Raw genomic sequence first — 19,527 nt, forward strand, 5'->3', positions numbered from 1 at the left:
ACACACACACACACACAGAGGCACGCACACCTTAAATCTGGTAAACAGGGCCCCCGAGGAAGTGGTGAAATCAGACAGATGTTGTGCACCCCGCCCCCACTCCCCAATTGCAACCAGAAAGTGAAATCTGATAGAAGGAAAGGAGCAGGGCAGCCATGAGGGAATCATCATAAGGAAATCGCCACACCACGGAGGAGATGTGCACAGGAGTTATCGCTGGCAGGTGCATTGTTGAGATTCCCCATGCATGAGCATTCCCGGCTTTTGAATGTCCGTGGAATGAGCCACCTCTGGGTACCCTTACCCACCACCTCCCCAGCGCTCCGGTCACCTGGGCCCTTCAGAGGTGCACCCCCAGGACAAAGTCCCTCACTGCAGGGAGCATCCCCGATCACACGTCGTCACACGGCCACTGAGCGACGGCTGCTCAGAGCTAGGCTACGAAGGCGCGTGTCGGAGGGCAGGCACTCCAGCACTCCGGAGTTGTCAAAGTTCTGAATGTTTTATAAATAATATTTCACGGCAGTACATCTTCGGTTGCATGGAAACCAAGTTCACCAAGTTCCTCCAGGTCAGCCTCCGAGTCTCTCGTTGCTGGCTTTCCCGCCGCACCAGTGTCTGGTAAGCTCCCCTCAGAGTATCCTCTCTGTCTCTCTTTCTCTCTTCAACAAGGGATGGAATTCCCACCAGAGATCAGAATCTGTACCTCCACTACTTTTTTCTTTTTGAGACCCCATCTTCATTAAGATGAATAAAATTTAAACCCCTTAAACATACCCAGGACACAACACTTTTCAGGGACTTAATCTAATTCCCGTGTGCGATGAGTCAGTCATCTCGAACGTTACAGGTAAAGGTGAGTCAGCAGCGCTCGTTAGTGACGTCAGAGGGGTCAGCTTCAGCCTCTCTCCCTGGGGCTCCCCGCTGATTTCTCTGCAACCTCTGAGCCTTAGTTGGGTGGCGCTGCCCTGGAATGCCTCCTGTGGGCCTTCTCCCCTCTTGTCTGAGCTACCTCCACCTTCTCTGGTCTCTGCTGGCACCCACAGAATTTGGGCTGAAATACTGCAGTGGATGTGGGATGATTAGGCGCCATGAGCAGTAACACAAATCCTGCCAATGAGTTTGGGGTCAACGGCCAATCTTAAAACGAGTGAGAGAAAGAGAGAGCGAAGAAGGAAGAGAGGAAAAAGGAAAGGAAGGAAAGGAATGAAGGGAAAGAAAGAAAGAAAGAAAGAAAGAAAGAAAGAAAGAACTAGGATAATGAGAGAAAGAAAAGAAGGACAAGGTAGAAGCCAGAACCATGAAAGAAAGAACGAAGAAAGAGCCCTCCCTCCCGGCCTAGAGCTTGGTTCATCACTGAAACCTCCTAGCTAGGAAAAGAGAGAGAGGAATGAGGAAGAAAGAGGAATGAAGGAAGGAAGGGAAAAAGAAAGGAAGAAAAGAAAGAGAGAAAGGAAGGGACTGTCTGGCACTCGTCCCAAACATTTCACCCACAAACTGGTTTAGGCCAGTGAGACAGGATGTTCTGCAGAGCAAAGATCATGTGATCACAGTGTGAACAAACAGATGGTGTATCATTAACAAAATGCAAGGTTGTGTTTCAGTCTCTGCAGGGTGTCAGTGACCCAGGCCATTTAATTAAAAACGTAAAAAAGTAAAACGTGACAAAGGCCAGAGTTTCATCCTGTTCAAACCACGTGGAGAGGCTGCCTTAAATGCCGGCCGGCGCACCCGTGGGACGGATTTGCGGGGTCCCGTCCGCGGCACGCGACCTCTGGTTCTGCAGCACAGAGCTCCAGGGCAGGGACCTGTCCCCCCCACCCACCTCCTCCTGGGGAAGAAGGGCTGTGGCTGCTGTGTGGGCGGCAGGAGGTGATGCTCAGGGCTGTGTGCCTGCGGCTCCAGCCCCCTTGCTCTGTGGTGGGCACCTTCCTCAAGGCGCCTCGGCGGCCTCCCCTGGAGGATCGGGACAGGGCTGTCCTCTCGGGGTGGATCGGCGGGGAAGGCGGGGGAAGGCCCAGGACAGCGCCTGACCCGGCGGCCGCGCTGAATCGGGCGCCTTCCACCGGGGCCGCCGAAACGCCGGGGCCGAGCTGAGCCAGAAACGCCGGCGGCGGCGCGGGGGAGGGGATGGGGAGTTGCAGGTGGCGCCAGGAAAGACAGGAAAGGGACCGACGGGGGCAGGGAGGGAGCAAAAAGCAGCAAGAAGTTCCCTGGAGCTGGCCGGTGGGGGCGCAGAGGGAAGTCACAGCCGCGTGCCCAGGTGCCCGCTTGCCCGGCCCGCCTGCGGGCAGAGGGGCTGCTGGCGCTCCTCGGCGGGGGCTGCTTTGATGGCAAGCGCGCTTTCAGAGGCTCTTTTGCAGTCGTGTGGAACCAGTGCCCGGGGGTAGCCGCGGGCGGTTGCAGGTGAAGAGGCCTGAGGACTGCGCCAGGGCGACAAAGCCACGGGGGGGGAGAGACGGCGCAGTGGCCGAGGGGAGCCGGGAATAGCGCAGGAAACTGTGAGGGTTTCAGACGTCCGGTGGTGGGAGGGAGGGTATAGCCCAGTGGTAAAGTATGTACTCAGCGTGCACGAGAGGCCCTGGGTTCAACCCCCAGTACCTCCAACCAAAAAAAAAAAAAAAAAAAAAAGGAAGAAAAGAAAAGCTTATATAATTATGGGCTTCTGAGCCTGCAAGTAAAAAAATTCTGATTAATTCTAAGTGCAGATCATAAGAATTTGGAGGACTTGTTCGGTGTCTGTCTCTATAGGGAGTCTAGATTACAGAGTTTCTAAATAAAACGTAGCATGGATAAACCTTGATTTTAGCGCAGCGACACATGAAGCACAAAGCTGACTTCAAAAGGCTTTCAAGAGAAATACACGTCTGTTTCCCTGCCACCTCTTCTGAGCACCTGGCAGAGGGAATCGTCTCATGTAACCTACACAATGGGCCATTCTGGAACGCCTTCCCCATCTCTCCCCTCAACATTTGTTCATCATTCACTAACAATTAGCGAGGACCCATTATGTGCTCTGCTCTAGAGGCTGGGCTGGTGAGCAGGACCCAGAGGGTCTCTGCCCCATGCGGGTCTCGTGGGGAAAGGCAGAAATACAGCTAGGTTGCGTCAGGTATAGTCACTCCAGATCAGGCAGGCGGGAAGCTCTCTGCGTTGTTTCAACTGTGATCTGAATGACAAGAAGAATCCAGTAGCACAAAGAGTTGAGGAAGAGCCTTTTAGGCAGACAGAACAGCTTGTGCAAAGCCCCTGAGGCAGAAATGAGCCTGGCATGTTTCCAGAAAGTCAGTGTAGCTGGAGTTCGTGGAGCAGGAGTGTGGGTGGAGCAGTAAGAGGGATGTGGGGAGATGGGCCTTTAAATCCAGATAAAGAGTCTGACTTTTACCCGGGGTACATGGGAAAGTCACCATAAGGGGATTTGAGCAGGGAAGTGATGGGATCTGATTTACACCTTAACGGAGCATCCTGGGTACCGGTGGAGGATGGACTCTGGGTGTTGGGGTGGGAGCCGGGAGAGCAGGGAGGAGGTTGTGGCAGAATCCAGGCACAAGATGCTGACTCCCGCTGGGAGGGGGACAGACGTGGGTGACCTGGGACATGCTTTGGACTAACAGGACTCCAGCAAGGAGTGGAAGTTGTAAGTGACAGAAAGGAGGATCCCTGTCTTTGCAGTGTGAATGTGACATGAGTCATTCCTGCGGTGGGAGGTTGGTTTCTGTCTGTTTTTTTCAGTGAAGCCTCAGGAAGGATGCTCAGCTGAAAGGGAGAGTTTGGAGCAGAGAACAGTGGTTCTCAAAGGTTAGCGTGCGTCAGAATCACGGGAGACTGTGTCAGAACACACAGCCGGGCCCTACCCCCCGAGTTCCTGGTTCAGCAGGTCTGGGGCGGGGCCAGAGCATCAGTGTTTCCAGCACGTTCCCAGGGGATGCTGGAGCTGCAGTCCTGGGCTCCCACGCCGAGAGGCACTGGTGTTCACGATTAAGGGGCGCGTGGGAGGCGTGTCTTGAAGAGTGGGGAAGCAGAGGTAGGGTGTTTGCAACCCGGCGGAGTGCCAAAGGGAGATGTGTGGCCCCTGGGACCCCGCACAGCACCAGGGGTCCATGCAGAACCAACCCAGCTTAACTCCAGTCAGCAGACCCCACACGCAGAGAGAAAGCTTGATTTGACCCTGCAGCACAAGAATGTGGATGGCATACAACTCATTTGCACACTTCAAGTTGTAGTAAAAACATGTTGGGGGTTGCATATTTTGCTTATTACAATTGTTTGCTTTAACCCAAATTTTCAATTATCCAGCCAATGTCAGGTCCTAATTGCTTTGGATTTTAGGATTTTTCCTATTCTCCAATATTCTGTAGCAAATCACAACATCCAACTGATGCAACATTGTAAACTGACTATACTTTAATAAAAAAGAACGTGAAACAAAGCAAATCACAACATTCAGTGATTCCATGTGTTTATCAAAAATGGTATATTCCTTGAACCAAGCTGTATAAACGTCCTCATCTCACACACACACACACACACCCCTGAAAAAATGACCTCAACTCGCCGTATAAATTTAAGTCGATAGTAACCAGAGAAAGAAAATGCACCTAATTTTTACATTCTGTTTAATCATGGAATCCAGTCAGATGCAGCATAGAAATGTGTGACTCCTTAAGAGACGCTAAAAAAAAAGTAGTATTTTACTTGGTCCAGATGCTCAAAAAGTTCATCTTGTTGGTGACATAAGATTTTCTTACTGGAAACAAGAACAGTATAAAATAGGCTATCATTAAATGTTTCAGTTCAAAAAGGCCTCGTTCAGTCCTGCCTCTGTGAGTTTGCCAAAACTGGCATTCTGTCTAGAATTTCTAGTGCTGACCCCCTCTGTGTAAAAAATCTTCTCTCTCCATTGAGGACTACTTCTTCCATGCACCCTTTTTTGGTTTTCCTATCTCAAAGTGATCATTCGCTTTCAGTATCTTTAAAAATATATTATTTGACGTTTGCAAAATATGGAATGTAACATATACGTTAATTAAAGCATAATAATGTAATGAATACTGCGGCCCAGAACCCAAACCCAGAACTAGAAAGTCACCAATGACTTGTATCTACCTGTGTGATTCTTCCCATTACCCACCCCAGGTAATTACGATCTTAAATTTTGTGTTTATCAAGACGTTGCCTTCCTTTTTTTTAGGTTCTATGACTTTTCCCCCCGTATGTTCTTTTTTTTAATTGAAGTATAATTTATTATGCAAAGAAAGCACACATTTTAAGTGTATAGTTTGATGAGTTTTGGAAAATATTTATACCCATGGAACCACTACCCCATTCAAAAAATATATTTCCATTTCCCCAGAAAGTTCTTTGTATCCTCTTCCAGCCAATCCTCTCTCCTCTGTCAGAGGCCACAAATCTTCTTTTTGCTCTCTCCAGAAATTAGATTTGCCTGTTTTAGGATTTCATACAAATAGACTCATACAATATTTACTCTTTCCTTTTTTAAATTATTGTTCACCATAATGTTTTTTGAGTTTCATCCACGTTATTGAGAATGCCCACAGTTATTTGTCCTTGTAGAATATTTTATGGTATGAATATACCACACTTCGGTTATTCATTTATTTGTTGATGATTATTTAAGTTGCTTCCAATTTGAGGCTGTTGCGAATAATTCTATGACGGGTATTCTTTTTTGTGTACTTCATTGCTTTTTTTAAATATATAGGCAGGGTTTTGTCTCAAATGTATGTATGCTTGTTTATTACTTAGTTTTGCTGGGCTCAGCTTTATAGAAGAGGCACCATGTGATAAGAGGTCTTCTGGGACTTTTTTTCCACTTAGCATTTTGTCTCCAAGATTAATCTGTGTTGTGACATGCAACTGAGTTTTTAAAAATAGCTCTTACAGGCAGTCACTTGCTCAACTAGCTTACTATTTTAAAAAAACTATCTTTTGGTTTTGTACATAGAAAAATCATATAATCTACAAATAATTACCATCTTGTTCCTTCTTTTCTAATCCTTATGCCTCAAATTTATTTTTCTTGTTATTTCATCCTCCAGAATGCCAGTAAATCTAGGGGGAAAGCGTAAGACAGTGACATCTGCGATCTGCCTCCAATCTGAAAGAAAGTACTTTGAACGTTTTATGTTGATCCTGTTTGTTTATTTGTATTTTCTTTATCAGATTAAGGAAGTTTTATCCCAATCCTAGTTTACTAAGGTTTTTCTTTTTAATGGAAATAATTTGGAAATTTTATCATAATTTTTCTGCATCCATTGAGATTACCAAATGTTTTTTCTCATTCAGTCCACTCCCCAGAGTTAGCCAAGCTCGAAGTGAAGGAGACAGTCCTCCAGACTACCACGTCTGCCTAAAACTTCCAACACCAGCCTCAAGTTCAGGGGTCCCAAGGCTACCCTTGCTCAAACCAGCTGGCTACCAATTCAGGGATCTGGACTCCCTCAGACCCACTCGAACAGCTCACAGATCTCAGGAATGAGCTATATATAACTGTTACAGTTTTATTACAGCAAAAGAATACAAAACAGAACCAGCAGAGGGAAGGGATACAAAAGCAGAATATGGAACTGGGAAGGTTTTGGACACAAAGCTTCTGTGTCCTCAGGGATGCGTTGCTGACCCCCTCCCCAGCTTCAGTGTGTGTCAATATTCAGAGCTGCGAACCCAGGAAGCTCCCCCAGCCTTGGTGTCCCTATTTCGATTGAGGCTTCATTAAATTGGTATGACTGATTAAATGATTGTTCATGTGATTGACTTCAATTTCCAGCAACAGCTCCCCTCTCCCCAGGTCAGACTGGATTCGAGTGGCCCAAAGCCCCACATCTCTAATCACCTAGTTGGTCTTTCTGGATGGCTAGTCCCCACCCTGAGTCATTTTATTAGCATAAACTCTCAGGTGTGGCCCAAGGGGCCCACCGTGAATAACAAAGACACTCCTATTACTCAGGAAATTTCATGAGTTTAAAGGTTACCTCCCAGGATCTGGGACAAAGGCCAGATTTCTCTTTGAGGAAAGTTAATTCTCCACTATACAATGACATTTGTAGGTTTTCTGATGTCAATCCAACCTTGCATTCCTGGAATAATATACCATTATCTTTTTGTTTTTAAACATTGCTGGATCCATTTTGCTAATTTTTAAAAGAATTTTTCACCAATGTTTATGAATGAGATTGCTTTATAATTTTCTTTTCTTTTACTGACTTTGCCTGATTCTTAAAATTAAGATTACACTGAGCTCATAGAATGAGCTGGAGAGTGTGTTCCCTTTCCTTCTGCATGCTCAAAGAATTTTTGTTAGATTGGAATTAGATGGGTCCTCTGGAAATTTGAGGAACTCACCTATAAAACTACCTGAGCCTGGTGTTCTGTTGTGGAAGGAGTTTTAATACTGTTTCAATTTTTTAAGTAATGATAAGGTTACTGAAGCTTTCTATTTCTTCTTGAGTCAGGATTAATAAATTACATTGTTCTAGAAATGGGTCTATTTCATGTAATTGTCAAGTACATCAGCATAAAACTATTTATTACATTCCCTTTTGTTTTTCATCTCTGCTGTATTTGAGGCTAAGTACCTTCAGCTAGGTTTGCAGTTAAATATTTGTGCCTTTTGTTTTTTCTTGATCAGGATTGCCAGAGATCAATCTATCTTGTTAGTCTTTCCAGAGGACCAGCATTTGGCTTTGTTATTCTTTCTACTGCATGATATTTCCCCTCCTGTTCATTGATGCCTACTCTTTTCTTTATTATGTTTTCTTTTCTCTTTCTTTAGATATTTGTTGTGCTTTTTCCCTCTAGTTTTTTTAGCTGGAGTTAGTTCATTAATTTTCATTCTTTATTCTTTGCAAATATAAAAATTTAAGACCATGTAATTCCCTCTGCGTGCAGTTTTCACTATAATACACAAGTTCTCTGTGTTTTTCTTTTCATTGTTTTCCCAAATATTTCTAAATTTCCATTCTCATTTCTTTATTGAGTCATGAATTATTTAGAATTCTGTTTTTTAAGTTCCAAAGTATGAAAATGTCTTATCTTTTTGTTATTGACTCTACTTAATTACATTGTATTCAAAGAATGTGATGAGTATGTTTGTTTGTTTGTTTTTTAGCTTTATGTTTTTTTAATTTATTTTTGTATTATTTATTATTTTATTTTGGTTGGGGGAGGTAACTAGGTTTATTTGTTTTTAGAGGAGGTGCTGGGGATTGAACCCAGGGCCTCGTGAATGCTAAGCATGTGCTCTACCACTTGAGCTATACCCTCACCCTGATGTTTATTTTTTGAAATTTGTTGAGATGTACTTTATGATCTAGTGTCTGATTAATTCTTGTACCTGTTTCATGTATGCTTACCAAAAATGGATATTCTCTAATAGTTGTATTCAGGATTTTACCTATGTCCATTAGATCAAAGTTGTCCAAATGTATTTATTGATTATTTTTTGCTGCTTGACTTACCAATAATTGAGAGAGAAATGTTGATGGATTTGTCAATTCCTCCCTGCACTTCTACTGATTTTTGATTTGGATGGTGTGAGACTTTTATCAGGTGCATATACACTTAGAATTCTTATGTCTTCCTGGTGAGTTGAAAAATTTACCATTATATGGTAACTTTTTTGTCTTAGAGTTCATTTTGTGTGTGTGTGTGTGTGTGATATTAATGAAGGTTTGCCAGTTCTTTTTTAGTTACTATTTTCCTGGTATATCTCCTTCCATTTTTTCAGTCTCAGCTTTTCCATGTCCTTTTGCTTTAGGTGTCTCCCAAATGGGATTTCTCCCAGTATGATGATGTCTGCCTTTTAATGTACGGGTTTAATCTATTTATATTTGAGAGGATTATGACTACTGTGACATACAAGTCTCCACCATCCTAATGAAGGTGCAGTGGAGAATGAGAGTCCCAAGGTCGTATGGCTTTACCAGACATCAAAGTAAGTGATCTGACAATTCAGACATGTCAGTTGCCTTTGACCTTTCCTCAGTCAGGCTTCTATTAAGTTTTGCTTCTTGAGAAAATGTTAATTTCTGATTAGGTATAGGGATGAACCCAAATCTTTTGTAAATTAATGAATCCACCTAATTTCTCAGTGCATTTCTGAGAGGTAGCAGAGTGTTGAGGAGAAAATGTGAGTTTAATAGTGCTGGGCAGAACTGGCTGCTAATCTTCACTCTGCTTCTTTCTAGCTGTGTGATTTGGGGTTCCTCCAAATTTCTAAGTCTCTTTTTTCATCTGGAAATCAAGAATGATCACACCTGCTTACCCTGTGAATGGGATCGCCTGGCAGAGGGCAGGTGCTCAGAGGATGTTCTCGCTTTTTCTGTTCCTCCTCCCTCTTTCCAGGGGCACGGCCTTAATGATGTCAAGAACATTTTGTAAATACTACAAATAAGATGTGTCACTGTGATTCTTACTTATTAAAATCACTTTGCCTTCTGACTTAGGTGATTCACCTCAACCAAAAGAAAGATTTATGCTGTTTGGGCCAACAGAAACCTTGCGAAATTGTGACTGCTTCATTTCAGCAGCCTGTTCTGTGGTGGCCCTGATGTCAGTCTGCACTGACATCGATTTCGGGTAATTACTGAGCTTTCTGAAGCTTTTTGTTTGCATATTTGTCTGAGGGCAGTTAAAGTGTGACTTAGGTAATATGATTGCAGCCTCAGGAATTCACAGAGATCAAAACACAGATCTGAAAAGTGCCAGAAGGAATAAGAAGTTCCCAACGTGTAAGAGCAGAGAAGCAGGAGAAAGCGAAAACATTCAACGTCGGGCTCTTGTATAGACGAGGAGCTTAGGAGTACTCTTTTCCGGGCTCTCCTGACCCATCAGATGCTGATAAAGCAGGATCTTAATAATCTGTCACAGATCTTGTCTCGCTTCTTTTTCCCCATTTTTATTGGCATCAAATATTTTGAGTGTTCGTGAGCGTTAGAGTTAAATAGTTTTTATGTGATTGTCATTTGGCCAGAAGGTATTTGAGTATCTCTGTCATCAGCATCTTTTTGTTTGTGCTCTCCAGCAGTTTGGAATTTTGTATGGCATCTCAGCAGGAAAGATGAGATAGAGGAAGTGTGAGAACGCACACAGAAAACCCGTACATTTGTGTTTTCCCTGCCTGCCAGGGTTTGGCCAAGGTGGAGACATGGGGTCATCAGGAAAGGTTTACTAGAAAGGATGATAGTATGCAGAATCTTGCACTGGCTATGGCTGCCATTTTCTGGCTGTGTGATCTTGGGCAAGTCGCTTTACCTCTCTGTGCCTCAGTTTCTTCAACCATAGTTAGAGACTGGTAGTGTCTATAGGGTAGTTGTAAGGATTAAATGAGTCAGTATCTATAAAGTGCTTGCTGTGGTCTAGAGCTTCCCAACCTGCAGGCAGTGTATACAGACTTCAAGTGGGTGATGCACCTGTTGGTCCCAGGCACTTGGCTATAAGCATCTCTGTCTGTTTCTGCAGTGTACCTAGAACGGTGCCCTCTCAGCGATGCAATGACAAAGCCTGACAAAGTCAGGTCTGGTTCTCTGCCCCGAGGATGTGGGTATCTTGGTAGAAAAATACATCGGTGCAACCAGACAAGGCCACCGTTGAGAGTCTGGACTTGGTGTATTGACATCAGAGGTTTTTGAACTTTTGGTGGTGGGGGGGATGATTAAGTTCACTTATTTATTTTTAATAGAGGTGCTGGGGATTGAACCCAGGACCTCGTGTGTGCTAAGCACATACTCTACCACTGAGCTATGCACCCCCACCCCAGTTTTTGAACATTTATTTGATCTGCTGGTAGCAAATGTATTTGATGCTTGTGAGCACAGCCAAGACCAAAAACAACTCAAATGATATGTGCCTCTTCTATTATCTAGCGTTGGAATAGGTTTTGAATTAAAAATGTGAAAAATGATGCTTTAGCATAAACATGTGTACTAGGGGCTAAATTCCTACTCCCGCCTTCCATTTCTCAGATAAATTTAAAGCTCTCACACCTTAAAAAGGTGATTTTGTGCAACAGCAGGCTCCGTGCTGCCCTGTTCGTCACGTGACCAGTGGCGCTAGTGATTTGTGGATTTGGATTGAATGCACTCAATTAAGCAAGAAGGTGGCGTGCCACTCCTTGTGAAAGGTGGGTCTGGGCTCAAATGTGGCCTTACACTCATCTCTCTGCCTTGTGTGCATTGGACAATTTCCATAATTAAAAGTTTTAAAATATTTGCCCAGAGAAATAAAAGCCCTTTATACAGAATAAAGAATGATATGGAATTATGATTAACCCTGTTTATATTCTTAAGAAGTTTAATAAGCAATATAGAAAGCTTGTTTCTTCTTGTCTGATTTTTCTCCTTTCTGCCATTTTGAGAATAAAATTCATTAAAAGCAGTAAATTATGAGTTAAGTTTCATTGGTACCAATCAAAAATTGATCATCATCATCATAATAACAGCAGGGAACACTTAGACACTTGCACTCAGATAAGAGAGGCATGCTTTTCACCACTTGGCACATATATATTAGTTCATAGAGTTCTCATCACAGCCCAGCGAGGCAGGTGTCTTATTATCCATATTTTAAGGATGAGGAGACTAAGGTCAAGTTCACATAGCCAGTAAGTGGCAGAACCAGGATTCAAACCCAGGTCATTCAGCCCCACCATCCATGCTCTTTGACTCTATAGGACTGCATCAAAATTTAGCTTTGGCCTCAGTATTTGGCCAAGATCTGCTCTGGCTTTGGAAGGAGAGCCAAATGCCCACCTCAACGCCGTTTCTGGCATCCTCGACCCTGTGTGTGTGTGTGTGTGTATGTGTGTGTGTGTGTGTGTGTGTGTGTGATTGCGAAGGCTGCCACCCTGACTCAGCAGCTTCATGGCAGGATCATACGTAAGACTATAATGAGGATATTGTGTCCATATTGGCAAATTCCCTTGGAATGTAATTAGCTATTTTTGATGCTCCTTGGAGAAAAAAAATCTCCTACGTGCTCTTTATTTTAAAATTCTGTCAGTCAGCTGAACACAAACTGTGGTTACCAGCAGGGGGGAAGAGGGAGAAGGGACAGATTAGGAGTTTGGGATGAACATATGTACACTACTATATATAAAATAGATAAACAACAAGGACCTACCGTATAGCCCAGGGAACTATATTCAATTTCTTGTAATGAGCCGTAATGGAAAAGAAACTGAAAATGTATGTACGTATGTAATGTATAACTGAATCGCTTTGCTGTACACCTGAAGCTAACATTGTAAATTGACTACATTTTAATAAAAAATAAGAATTAAAAAAAGAATAAGTGCATAATTATTATCACCAAACATGCTGCAGTAATTATTAATTTTATGTGTAAAAACAATTAAGGACATTCAAAAAAGTTAATAAATAGGGAAATAGGTTGACACCATATAAATAGTTAGAATGTGTTCACTGGACAACTTTAAGAAGAACATTGTGCCAACAAAGGTTTATAAAAATGTAAATAATTATATAAGGCAAAATGAGAGAGATTTGACTTTATCATAGTTCTAATGGTCATGGAATTCTTAGTGACTTGCATTTATAACCTTAGGCAAAACGTTCATGGCTACATTTAATTTATAGTTAAATCCATTTAGATGATGAATCTTCTGAGAAAAGCCCCATTTGGAAAGTCTTCATGTCTTGTGGGATAAATTAAAAGCGGGACATCAAAGTTTTGCAAAGAGAAAAAGTCTCCAAATTTATGTGTAATATAGTAATGATCAATTATCAATTATCCAGACAGAGTACAGAATATACAAAATGTGACTAGATGGAGATGGTGTTAGAGAAATGTGAGACGCATTCAACTACGGCATTCTTCCCTCAGCAAGTGGGAATGAACACCTGCTTAATGTTTTACCTCTGCCCAGGAGAGTGATGTAGTTGAAAACACTGAGAAACCTTTTCCCACACTAGAATGTTAAACCTTTAAAATATAACTATCAAGGGGGGAGGGTATAGCTCAAAGTGGTAGAGCACATGCTTAGCATATATGAAGTCCTAGGTTCAATCCCCAATACCTCCTCTTAAAAAAAAAAAAAGTAAGTAAATAAATAAATCTAATTACCTCTCTCCCCCCCTAAAAAAAATAAATAAAATGTAACTATCAAATTTTAGAGGTTCTACTTCTTGAATATTTAAACTAAAATTACAGATACTCTGTTATATCCTAGAAGTTTATTTTATGAGGATTATTTATCTTAGGTCAAATACTGGTTTTAATAGCTGCACATTCAACATTTGGCCAAACTGTGCATTCACTGAACCTCTAGTAGTTACAATTCTGTAACAGGAATGAAATTTAACATTTTCTTGAAAATTATAAAATCCAGCAGAGAATTACAAGACAGTAGTGACAGAAGGAAAAGCAATCACTCAAATATGGGATAAGGAGGAAGTCAACTAGATTCAAGGTAGAAAGATTAAGAGCCTGGAATCGGATGACCTCAAGCTGAATGACAGTTGGCGTTAACAATCACGAATCACCACCAGTATGATTTGAAGGATGAACCCTCTGTTTTGAATCAAACACTCTTGAAATGTTATACCCAGTAAGAGAGGACAATGACATGTACACATGAGACAGGGTGTAGAACTGATCACAAAAATAGGGGTGCTTTAGTGACTGGTTAGAAGAGCTGGAATTTGTTTCATCAATCAAAGTGTTGAATGATTCCTTTCTCAGGAAATGTGAAGGGTTTTTAATGGAAGGAAGAAACAGGTGTTCACCATGCCTATGGAGGTCTGAAAAAGAGGAAAGACTTTCAAATAAAATAGCACTTCTGAAGGAAAATACAGGAGAAAAAAAACCTGAAAAAATTAACGTTTGAATGTCTAAGAAGTATAACACGATGTCAACGCTGTCGGTTTATAATTTATAAACCGTAAAAGTCTCGTCACATTAGAGAGCTGTCTGCAGACTACATCCTTTCCCTCTTGCACAAATGCTCGAGTTTGCATGATGACTGCGGAGGAAGTCGTGGGCAGCCATCAATTAGTTACCTGTAGCCTGATAATTTCAAAAGCAAAATTATAAAAGTCGTTTCAGGTATTTTCATGGACAGAAGCACTGTTAATGTGGGGCTCAAGTGCTTCTTACCGTATCCGATATGATGTGCGGTGGGGTCCCCCGCGAAGGCGTCCTTAGGTCTAAGTCCCGGAACTGATGAGAGATTTGTTTTGCTTCTCTGATTACATAAGTACACAGTCTTTGCACACTTCAAAAGATACTAGAAGGTACACAGTGCAAACTGAAGATAATCCCACACTTTGAAACAGCCCCTATTAACATTTTAAAAATTATTTATTTCTTTATTTATTTTTATTGATTTACGATATTGTGTTAGTTTCAGGTGCACAGCAAATTGATTCAATCATACATATACATGTATAGTCTTTCTCAGATTCGTTTCCATCATAGATTATTGCAAGATATTTAATATAGTTCCTTGTGCTCTACAGTAGTAGGTCCTTGTTGTTTATCTATTTTGTATATACTAGTGTGTATGTCTAATCCTCAACTCCTAATTTATCCCTCCCCGCTACCCCTTCCCCCCTTTGGTAACTGTAGTTTGTTTTCTAAGTCTGTGAGTCTATTTCTGGTTTGTAAATAAGCTCATCTGTGTCATTTTTGTAAAAATTCCACATATAAGAGATGCCATATGATATTTGTGTTTCTCCGTCTGACTTACTTCACTAAGTATGATCATCTCTAGGTCCATGCACATTGCTGCAAATGGCATTATTAACATTTTGATTCAAAATACTTTCCAAAGTTTTTTCTATGCCTCAACACACATAAATAGATTTTTAAACACCTTTATTGAGATATAATTGACATGCCACTTAACTCACCCATTTCAAGTGTACCTTTAAATGTTTTTTAATATATTCACAGTGTTGTGCAACCATCACCACACTCAATTTTAGAACTTTTTTTTTTTTTAATCATCCTCCAAAGAAACCCTGTACCCATTAGCAGCCACAGCACATTTCACTCCAAACCACTCCCAGCGCAGCCCTAGGTAACCACTAATCTACTTTTTGTTTCTATGGACTTGCCTGTTCTGGACATTTCATGTAAACTGAATTAGACAAAGTGTGGTCTTTTGTGTCTGGCTTATTTCACGAAACATAATGCTTTCAAGTTTCATCCACGCTGTAGCATGTCAGAACTTCATTTCTTTTTATGGTAAATAATATTCCGTTGTGCAGATGGACCACATTTTATTTATCCATGCATCAGCTGATGGACATTTGGGTCATTTTCACTTTGGGGCTCTTGTGAATGATGCTCCTGTGAAATGTGTCTGCAGGTTTTTGTGTGGACATACGTTTTTATTCTTCTTGGGTATACACCTAGGCATGGAATCGCTGAGTCATATGGTGACTCTGTTTAATCTTTTGAGGAACTGCCAAACTCTTTTCCAAAGCAACTGCACCATGTTACATTCCCACCAGCAAGGTATGGGGATTCCAATTTCTGCACAGCCTCACCAACACTTCTTATTGTCGATTACAGCCACCTTAGTGGGTGAGAAGTGGTACCTAACTAGGTTTTTAAGAAGGAGGAGGAGGAGAAAAGAGACAAAATCATTTAATAGGCATTTGTGTTACTTTTACAAGTAACATTAAATGGTAGCTATCACTCCAAGCCAATAAATGCAGTAACTCTAAATACCTGCATTGTATTTCATTGAAAGATAGTGCGATAACGTAAATGACCCCTCCTGGGGGCCACTGCACTTGCTTTGAGCTTTTGCTATTACACACAGCCCTGCAGTGGCCAGCCTTACACTTCAGTGTGTATTTGCGATTTGCTCTTGTAAATTTCTCCTGTATGTTAAAACAGTGATCTTTCTTTGATGGATATCTACAAATATCTTTCCAGAAAGATACCACCAATGTGTCCCTCACCTGTAACCTTATCCACAGTGGTTTCTATACTAAGTTTAAATATATACATAATAGTCTAAAAAATCAGATTTATTTCAAATATCTTTGCAGTGCATCAGCTGTTTAAAAAAAAAGTCTATAGTCTTTGTCTATTTTTCCATTGGAGAATTCATCTTTTTTTTGGTTGATTTGTAAGACTTCTTTATATAATTTAACGTGTGATTTTTTTTTCTATGTTTGCAGAAAATATGTTTGTTGTCAAACTTTTAACTTTGACTATGGTGTTTTTGCATGCAGAAATATAATTATGTATTAAAATCTCAGAATGTTTAAAATTATGGTTTCTTGCTCTGGTACAAAACTTTCCTCTTTATCCCTACATTATGACAATATTTCCTTATGCTTTCGTCAAATGCTTTAATTTTATTTTAGACATTAACATTTTAACCCATTTAAAATTTATTTTTGAATAAGATGTGAGGTAGCGATTTAGCTTTTTTTTTCTTTTTCCCGAAGCATAAGTTCCCAAACTATTTGTTAAATGTTTTAAAGATGATTCAATATGCTATCTTTTGTCACAGACTATATTCCCACATTTACTTGGTCTGTTTCTAAACTTACTATTCTCTGCCACCTGTAATTTTAGTAATTATAGCTTAATAATGGCTTAAAAAATTTTTAGGGCAAATTTCCCCTCAATATCCCTTCTCAAAAAAAAATTTTTTTTTTGGCTATTCTTCATACCTTTGTCCCAAACGTGTTTTATAATCATTTAGTCAATTAAAAAACAAAATCAAAAAATCCTTATGGGATTTTGAGTTGATTTGTGTTACATTTATAGTTTAATTGGGGGGAAAACTGATTGCTGTGTTGGTCCAGTTCTCTGCAGGAAATCGGTGCTCAGAGTAGGTAATTTCATCCAATTTATTTACAAGGTTGTGGGACACCCACTGGGGTGGGGAACTGAGACAAGGTGAGATTTGGGAGACCAGGGGCGCCCTGAGAGAGAGTAGCTGTATCAGGGGCTGTGGCCTTTGGTCACTGCTCTCCTGACCTCTGCCTCCTGCTGGGGCCTCCCATTGACCAAACCCAATGGAAGCCAGGGGGCCAAGGATCTCCGTGCAGGATGGAAAAGGGTGGAGAGTGGGCATAAGGGCAAAGGCAAGGTGACCCGCAAAGCGTCCCCACCATGTCAGGTCATTTGCATTCAAAGTCAGGGTGAAGGCCAAAACAAACACACACACACAAAGACTTAGTCATTGTCAGGGAGATTCCACTTCCAGGGACCCCCCCCCCCAACTTTACTAAGTCCCCAGTAAGCGTTGGGCTGGGGGCCTTTCCTGTGTGAGAGGCTTTTTGTCTCCCTAATCATGTCTACCTTCCATAGTTAGGGTTGCCAGATTAAGCAAATAAAAATTCAGGACACCCAATTAAGTGTGAACCTCAGATAAACTCTGTGTGGTTGTTTAGTATAAGCATGTCCCTTGCAACCTCCTGGCTGGCAGCCCTCTTTCTCCCAGACTGTGCTCACGAAGGTGGGCATCACCCCCAGCCCTAGAACAGACTTCAGCTTCCTTTGGGATCTCAGTGGAACAGAATCACTAACAAAGTTTGAAGCCACTGGCACGGGTCACATTTATTCAGACCCAGTCGGAAGCCAAGGAGGGAGTATTTTAAATTTATTTTGATGCTGCATTTAAATTTTTCTTTGGTAGTCCAGGGAGACGATGGAGAGAGAGGGAGTGTGGAGGCGGATGTGGTCTCTCAAGGAACCCCGGAGCCACCTGGGACCTCGCCCTGCTTCCCTCAGCCACGGTGACATCCCCTCTGCTGAGCCCCTGCCCGGCTCCCTGCAGTGGCCTTTCCTGCACATTTTTTTTATCCCAGGGGTCTCTGCAGCTAAATGAGGGTTCAGGGTGGCCTAGAATTGTCCCAGTTCATTTGTTGGGTTGTTTCAGCAGAAAGGGTGGAGGAGGAGGGAATTCATCACATGGGTAATTCTGGACACGTGCCTCTCACCTGTGTCTATTAAAGACCCCAACTGTGGATGATTTTGGCTTCCACAGAAGCCCACACAGGAGAAGGCTGGACCAGAGCATCCCTGAGATTCCCTCCTCCCCTGTCGTCACTGAGTCTGTGAAGGGCTCACTAAGCCAGTGGTTTGGAGCGTGGTGTCTGGTGAGCCTAACTCATTGTCTGAACAGCCTCCTGTGGCCAAGGTGCTATTCTGTCCTCTGGATCCGTGCACAGGCAGCATATGTCTTCATTGCACAAGGGAACAGAGAAGAACTTGGGAATTAATGAGAAAAATGCATCGCACCTGGACAAACAACTCAAAGCAGATGGTCCGTAGAGCAAAGATCGGTCATGCTACGTTCATATAGAAACGCTGACACATTGTTCAGAGAATGATGATGAACTGTTTACCATCTCCCCCGAGCACTGAATGGGAGGAAATTGGTTCAAATCGCAAGCAGGAAGTTGACAATATAGTAAAAAAAAAACCAAAAACCACCCACACTAAGGGGTCCTTGACAATAGCGTTGTGTCCCTGGGAGGATGTGTGTGTTCTGGTGCTTGTTCCCTCGGTGATGCCGAGACACCAGCATGTGCATCTTGTGTGGGCTCCAACCATGATGCTGGGAAGTTCAAATAGACCCAAACCTCTCGGGAATCTGTCTCTGAAGCAGCATCTCAGAGGAACGCTGAGCTGATGACCGGTCTCTGAGGGTTTGCCTGAGCAAACAGGACTGCAGCTTTCTGCCCACGTGTGGTGTCGCTTCTCTCAAAGGCTCCTTTGGCATTTATTGGGCATGACATCGCTCTCTCTTTAATGAGGTGAAATTATGAAATACCAAGAGAAGGAATTAAATATATGGGACCGGGGGCTGTGAGACGTTTAGCTCCGATGACCCGAGTTGGGGCGATGACATAAGAAGGCTGATTCACCCAGCCCGTCCCTTGTTTGGACAGTGATGGGGCAGCCATGAGGGTTGTTTCTGAAACAACTAGGAACGGAATCAATTGCCGTGTGCTGTGATCTCAAAAACATATGTCTTGGGCTGGGAAAAGAGAACTAGGAAGCCGCAAACGATTAGGAAGTGTGTTTTAATCTGGGTTGAGCTTTGGAATGTTTACAGAAATTAACATATATCCTAAAAACAATGTCACACTTAAAAAAAAAAATCCTTTCTATGCGAAACATGAAAATACAAAGCTGCCCAGAATGGGCTTTTAGTTTCTCTGAAGCAGGTTTCAGCAGAGCTTTGTGGATGATCTTGAGGGCTGACATCAGGACACACCTGATGAGCGACCCCAAACAGCCTTAGGGTTCTGATTGTGTCCTTTTTTCTTCTTCTTTTTTTTTAATTTATTTTTATTGAAGTATAGTCAGTTTATAATGTTGTGTCAATTTCTGCTGCACAGCATAATGTTTCAGTCATACATACATAAATTCCTTTTCTTTTTCATTATAGGCTACTATGAGATATTGAATGTAGTTCCCTGTGCTGTACAGTAGGACCCGGTTGTTTATCTATTTTATATATAGTATTAGTATCTGCAAGTCTCCAACCCCCAATCTATCCCTTCCCATCCC

This window comes from Camelus ferus, chromosome 13, assembly GCF_009834535.1.
Source record: "Camelus ferus isolate YT-003-E chromosome 13, BCGSAC_Cfer_1.0, whole genome shotgun sequence".
NCBI lineage: Eukaryota > Metazoa > Chordata > Mammalia > Artiodactyla > Camelidae > Camelus > Camelus ferus.